The following is a 7,183-nucleotide window of genomic DNA, read 5'->3' on the forward strand; positions in this document are numbered from 1 at the left end:
GATGTAGCACTCTAAATGATACATTCACTACTAGAATTCAGTGTTCTGTTTCTCTCCAGGATAGTAATAGAGACTGGATACATGTCCTAGTGTCTAATTCTCAAGTTATATAATTAGTAACTACATCATGCAATTTTTTTTTTAAATCCTGCTACAAGATAGCAGCTCAGGGCTTCCCTGGTGGCGCAGTGGTTGAGAGTCTGCCTGCCGATGCAGGGGACGCGGGTTCGCGCCCTGGTCCGGGAGGATCCCACATGCTGCGGAGCGGCTGGGCCCGTGAGCCATGGCCGCTGCGCCTGCGCGTCCGGAGTCTGTGCTCCGCAACGGGAGAGGCCACAGCAGTGAGAGGCCCGTGTACCACACACACACACACAAAAAAAAGAAAAAAAAGATAGCAGCTCATAGGAGGCAAAGCTGAAGTTGTTCAGCAGGTTCAGTTGTTTTAAAGTACTCAGGCTTCTTTCAGCCACAAGTCATTATTATCTGTTTCTTCTTTATCATTACCATTATTATTATTACTATTTGACCACCATTAAGAGAATATTCTCTAGAAATTTAAGAGTTAGAGAGTGAGAGGGAAAAGGAGTATGACATTGAAATCATCTCAACTATAGCTCTTTGCATCTCCTGAGAAGCCTTTCAGAGAGGGGTTTTCTCTAATTTTCATGATCATGATTTCTATCTCATGAGGTGATTAGGTCTTCTCTAATTTTTATGAGACACCAGTGCATGTCATGATTCACTCTTTGGCAAATAACCCTGCGGAGGGCAGGGAAGACTAAAGGAGAGAAGAAATCAAATCATATTAACTAGTAGGCACTAAGTCCGTAATGGGATAAATCAACTCCCTTTTCTTTTCCTTTTAGTTGTTCAGTTATATAATTATTATTATCCACATGCTCAGTCTAACTTTTCCCAGAATATATAATCATACAGTTTACTTCCTAGGGCTGGACCTTCAGTCTCTGGTCTTCTGAAATGTTGGTTTCAGCTCACTGGCCACCTTGGGAGACCCACAGAGGTCATAGTTAGGGACTGACTTGGGCACCAACTGGAGTCAGCATCTTTTTAAAATTGCACTTTCACTCAACAAAGAGAAGTAGCTCCTTTGGTGAAAGGCATTTCAGCAGAGCTCATGGTTGATCTATTGCTTTCTTGGGGGGGAGGGGGCATTTTATCTGGAAGGTACCAAAGAGCTCTCCACCAGTCTGGTAGTGCTCTGTCCGCCCCGGCCTTCCATTCTCTCCTCAGTACAAACACATACACACTTGCTTTCAAGCCTGTCCACTGCTAGGGATGTCCTTCTCTCTAGCATACACAGAAGATGAGAATAGCATCACCACTGACTGACACGTCTCTTAAACGTTGAGAAGCAGTGTTGGCAACTGCAACCACAACAAATAATCCATATCGAGGGCCCACACTTCTGCCTCGAACATGGGAATTCAGGCCAATTCAAATATTTCCAAAACACCTCTCAGAGCCAAACTCTCAGATCCGCACACTTAAGGGGCAAGCACTCCAGCCCTCATCTCGGGGAGCTGTTTTTAAACAGGGCTCTGCATTAGAAAGTCAACACTTCACAGATTTCTAGCTACCTCTAGATCTGGTCTCTGAGATTTGAGGTTGTGCAAATTCAAACTCTAGACCATAGCTATGTCAATGAGTATAGTCCAGTAATTAGCATTAAAGAGAACCAAACAATATTCAAGTTGCTTTTGTATCCATTGTGTCTGATGTAATGTGAGGAATGGAGAAATGCAAAATTACATAATTTTCAAGAGACCAAAATGGTCTGTCAATGCTGAGGAAAAAAGATGACCAGGACTCTCCCGTGGTGGCACAGAGTGACCTACACTTTCTAGGAGAAATTTCCATATTTATGACAACATTCCTTCCAGATTTTCCAAAACATTTCTAATTTCTATCAATTTTCCCTCTTGTTGCCATAAATATCCTTGTATTTGTCATACTGTGTACCATGTATTTTTGGTTTACAGTCAGCATAATTAAAGCTCATTGCAACTTTTGATGCATATCCAGGCCATTTAAACATAGGTCACTCTCTTTTTTCTTCCATCTCTCTTTTCCTGGGAATTAGTGATCCCTTGGCCCTACTAGCAAAAGAAGAGAGGGATGTCTCTATGCTGCGGGAGCGCAGTCCACAGCGTGGGCCCCTGGGTATTTGGAAGATATTTATGCAGTCCAGTCAAGTAAGTTCCTTGCCAGATTTTTTTTTTAAAAAAAAAGGAATTTTTACAGAATGGACCAGACCTTCAAGATTTTGTATCTGGTGATCTAGCAGACAAGAGCACCTGGGATGAGTATAAAGGAGGCATAAAACGCCAGAAAGGAGAATGGTTAAGACTACCTCCATGGCTAAAGACGGAGATTCCCATGGGGAAAAAATTACACTAAACTGAAAAATACAATGCAGAATTTAAATCTCCATACAGGGTGTGAGGAAGCTCGGTGTCCCAATATTGGAGAGTGTTGGGGCGGCAGAGAATATGCCACTGCCCCAATCATGTTGATGGGTGACACATGTACAAGAGGTTGTAGGTTTTGTTCTGCTAAGACTGCAAGAAATCCACCTCCACTGCATGCCAAGGAGCCCTACAATATTGCAAAGGCAATTGCAGAGTGGGGTCTGGATTATGTAGTCCTGACGTCTGTGGATCGAGAAGATATGCCTGATGGAGGAGCTGAGCACTTTGCAAAGACGGTGCCTTACTTAAAGGAAAGGAATCCGAAAATCCTTGTGGAATGTCTCGCCCCTGATTTCTGAGATCTTACAGCAACAGAAAAAGTTGCTCTGTCAGGATCAGATGTGTATGCACATAATGTAGAAACAGTTCCAGAACTACAGAGGAAAGTTCGTGATCCCCGGGCCAGTTTGGACCAGTCTCTACGTGCACTGAAACACGCCAAGGAAGTTCGACCTGATGTTATTCTAAAACACCTATAATGTTGGGTTTAGGTGAGGATGACGAGCAAGTATATGCAACGATGAAAGTACTTCGTGAGGCACATGTGGACTGTTTGACTTTGGGACAATATATGCAGCCAACAAAGCGCCACCTTAAGGTTGAAGAATACATTACTCCTGAAAAGTTCAAACACTGGGAAAAAAGCAGGAAATGAACTTGGATTTCATTAGACTGCAAGTGGCCCTCTGGTGTGTTCTTCATATAAAGCAGGTGAATTTTTCCTGAAAAATCTAGTAGCTAAAAGAAAAAAAAAGCCCTCTAACACTTAACAAGACATTCAAGATCACAGGAATTTTAAAACTTTGACTCCAGTTGGTAACAGAAGTGATGGCAGAATGCCTAGACTTCAGTGGATAATATCCCAGTCTTTTTGTCTTAAGAAAAATGTCAATAAGTTGTGCATATTTAATTATAATAATTCATTTGTCTTTTAGCATATCTTCTTTGTCCCAGTAAACAATTGCTTGTTATAATGTAATCATAAAACATCTTTGTAAGAATTTACTGTTAAGAGTATAATTTAAAAAATACATTAAAAACGTCTAGAAAATCAAAAAAAAAAGTCACTCTCAAATTTGGAGACTATAACCCTACTATATTTAAAAGGGAGGAGGGAGACTAAATCAAGGTTACAAAAGTTGTATGATTTAAATATTGGCATTTAACAATTTAATACCTTTAACCACCCCCCCATACAATGTAATATATTCGGTTTGCAAGAAATTCATAGAATTCTGTGTGTACACAGACACATGCACACACACCCTATGTCTGGTGTGGGTTTCAGCCTTGTCCTTGGATCCCCTTATCTCTGGCTAGAAGTTTATTTGGAGAGCATGTTAAACATCTAAAGGAAAGGTGCTTCATGACTTTGACCCTGCAGGGTAGGAAAAAATTATTTTTCCTCTACCCTTCTAAGTTCTTGGCCAGGGCCCCTGGAACAAAAGACCGATTACCAAGAGAAAAACACAGAGAAGTTTATTCACATGTATATCTCACATACATGGGACTCACCGAGGGAAATGAGTAACTCAGGGAGGCGGCTTAGAATTCAGGCTGAAATACCACCTTCAGCTACATCAGAGAAAGGACTGTGGTGGGGCAGGTCAGGGGTGGGAAGGGGACCAAGAACAGTGACACGGTGAACAGGGTAAACTTCGTTACGCAGATTGCAGCCTGGGCCTTCTCCATGGATAAGTCTCTTCTGACTTAGAGCCATCCTTCTCTTCCTGGTCCAGAAAGCGAGACCCCCTCACAGATGGATATTTCCTTTACAAGTGTAAATTGTCCTTACAAAAGGGCAGCTTTTATTCTGTTTTCCAGAGCTTCTCTTCTGTCTTCTCTTTCTCAAAACAATGCTTATGTCTAGAGGCCTATTTTGGGGTGGTGTATCCTGGTGTCCTACAATAATACGAAATGCCCTTCTGGCCCCCAGGTGAGAGGCCTTACGGTGAACGCTCGTAAAGCAGCCCTGAATATAAGCACAAGTCCCAGTAAACACAGTCATGAGCCTGATGGGAGAACAGCAGTCTCCAGAATGTGGGCGGGAGCTCTGTCCTCCTAACGCTTGGCTGTGGTGCTCACGGCCTGGGAAGAGCTGGACAGAAAACCCTGAGGCCTGGAAACAATTTCACAGGCGGATACATTTTTGAAACTGAGGGGTTGTTAGAGCTCAAACTTTTGTGCTCTTTTCTTTTTTTTTTTTTTTTTTCGGTACGCGGGCCTCTTACTGTTGTGGTCTCTCCCGTTGCGGAGCACAGGCTCCGGACGCACAGGCTCAGCGGCCATGGCTCACGGGCCCAGCCGCTCCGCGGCATGTGGGATCTTCCCGGACCGGGGCACGAACCCGCGTCCCCTGCATCGGCAGGCGGACTCTCAACCACTGCGCCACCAGGGAAGCCCTGTGTTCTTTTCCACAGTAGCTTTCAGTGGAGCAACGTGGAAAGCCCAGACAGAATCAACTTTCCAAAGCTGTCTGTCTTCCCACCTGCTGTTGCTGGGTGTCCTGGGGTAAAGGGAGGGAAGCTGGCCCATGAGAGAGGACCATCTACTTGCCTACCCCACTGGGAGAAAACCTGCTAAAAGCAAAATGAAATCTTCCCCTGGAGCCATTACTCACTAGGCCCAGCTCTGAACATGACGCTGGTGGGGAGTTTTAGGGAAGTTTTAAAACATAGAAGTGGGAATTTACTTGTGTATATGTACCAGCACTGGAAACCTCCATCCTCACAGGCCCTATTCCTGAGGCATCAGCACCAACTAAAGTTGTGGTCAGATGCTTCCTACTAAATTAAGGGAAAGAAATATAACATGGCAACCTGTCCTAAGTAAGACATAGGAATCCCTGTACATTCCTCCTCTTGAATCACTCCCTCCTTGCAAGCAGGGATTGGTGCTGGTTTCATGGAACATCCTTTCTAGATTTTGAATGCAGCTCCTCTCCCATGACTCTGTCCTTCCCAACAGCTGTCCAGGGTCTGGGGCACTTCATTAGGTGAAGCCTTGGGTCAACTGTATGTCAGATCCCTAACCCCACATTTATTTTAGGGATTAAAGAATGGAGGGAGTAGGAAGCAAGGGATACTCAGAATTTAAACATTTTCCCAGATCCTTTGCCCCAGGTAGCATTAAAAATCCTGAAAACCAAACGCTGTACTTGACCATGGGGCCTGTGTCTCTGAGCTTTCAGCCATCGGCCTGCTCAGAGCACACAGGAGTAAATAAAATTGCCAAATGTTTAACAATTATAACAGCTTTTGTTCAGCACCATTTATGTGCCAGACACCATGCTGAAAGCTTCTTATACATGAAATTATTTAATTCCCCTCAGCTCCTGAGAGGTTTATATTATTCCCCCCTTTTTTTGCAAGAGAAGAAACTGAGGTTTAGAAAGGGCAAGAGACTCGTCCAAGGTCACACAGTGAGGGCTGGTGAACGCAGGGTTCAGAACCACACTAACTCCAAACAGCAAAGTGACAGAAAGGAAATATTTGATTCAGAAATTCTCAGAGCATTTACCGTTTATCCCAGTCATTTGGGACTTTTCACATAATCTAAAATGTTGCATCAATTTTCATTTCAGGTTTTATAATCACACTAAGATTGCAAATTCCTTGAGGTCAAAGACTGGGTTTACCACTTCTCTGTGTTCTTCCAAGTGCCTAACATAGCAATTTGCACAACACAGGCAATTAAAAAATACGTATTGGGCTTCCCTGGTGGCGCAGTGGTTGAGGGTCTGCCTGCCGATGCAGGGGACACGGGTTCGTTCCCTGGTCCGGGAAGATCCCACGTGCCTTGGAGCGGCTGGGCCCGTGAGCCATGGCCGCTGAGTCTTCGCGTCCGGAGCCTGTGCTCCGCGGCGAGAGAGGCCACGACAGTGACAGGCCTGCGTACCGAAAAAAAAAAAAAAAATACGTATTAACAAATCTAAATGTGGTAGAGGTAAATTAATAATTATTAAGTGAGTTAAAGAAAAAAATGAGGCTTCCAAAATAAAAATGGAAGAGGGTTTGTTTTCGCCATTTCCCAGGATGTGGGTCATTTTTAAAAGGCAAATTTTCAGCCCATCTGGAGTTCCAAAGGAGGGAAATAGCCCAGGTTAATTAACTTCTGAAATAGCTCCACTGCGAATGAAGTGGGCAAGTGGAAGCCTCCGCCAGCATCCTGAATATGTCAGCGGGAAGTGATCCCAGCAAAGCTTCAATGTAAATCAAGCTTGGTTCCCTGTAAGCCCCAGATTCTCACAACTTCAGAGACGCATCCTCTCATCTTTTCACCCTCTCCTGAGGGCTTATAGCTTCTGCAGTGGCTGGAGGGCAGGAGTCACAGAAGCTCAGTCCTGGTGCCCACGTGAGCGGACAGGGGCTGTGTACCATCAGAAGCCAGTGAGATAAGCAGCAAAATCCTTTAAGCAGAGACCCTGGGGGCAGAAATGCCAGAGACCGAGGTACTGGAATGTTTAGAGATTTCAATCTGCAAGGAGAGAGAAGCCTTCTAACACCCCAGCCTGAAAGAAAGCCAAGTAAAGGGGTCCCGCTTCTTTCCTCCCCCCAAGGACTGCATCTTCTACGCTGTCCCCTCTTGAGTAGTGTGCCTGTGCCCCTGCCCTCACATGCACTGGAGTGCCCCTGCCCTCACGTGCACCGGAGTGTGCATAAGCACATACAGCTACCCTAACTGTGCTCAGTTTC

General features: G+C 44.6%; 1 pseudogene across 1 annotated transcript; it reads left to right on the forward strand.

Annotated features, from left to right (window-relative positions):
- The first annotated feature begins 1,347 nt into the window (after window positions 1–1,347).
- Window positions 1,348–3,585, forward strand: LOC307194577 (lipoyl synthase, mitochondrial-like; annotated as a pseudogene). Its single transcript has one exon. The product of its transcript is annotated as a lipoyl synthase, mitochondrial-like (transcript).
- Window positions 3,586–7,183: the final 3,598 nt, after the last annotated feature.

This window comes from Stenella coeruleoalba, assembly GCF_951394435.1.
Source record: "Stenella coeruleoalba genome assembly, chromosome: 11".
NCBI lineage: Eukaryota > Metazoa > Chordata > Mammalia > Artiodactyla > Delphinidae > Stenella > Stenella coeruleoalba.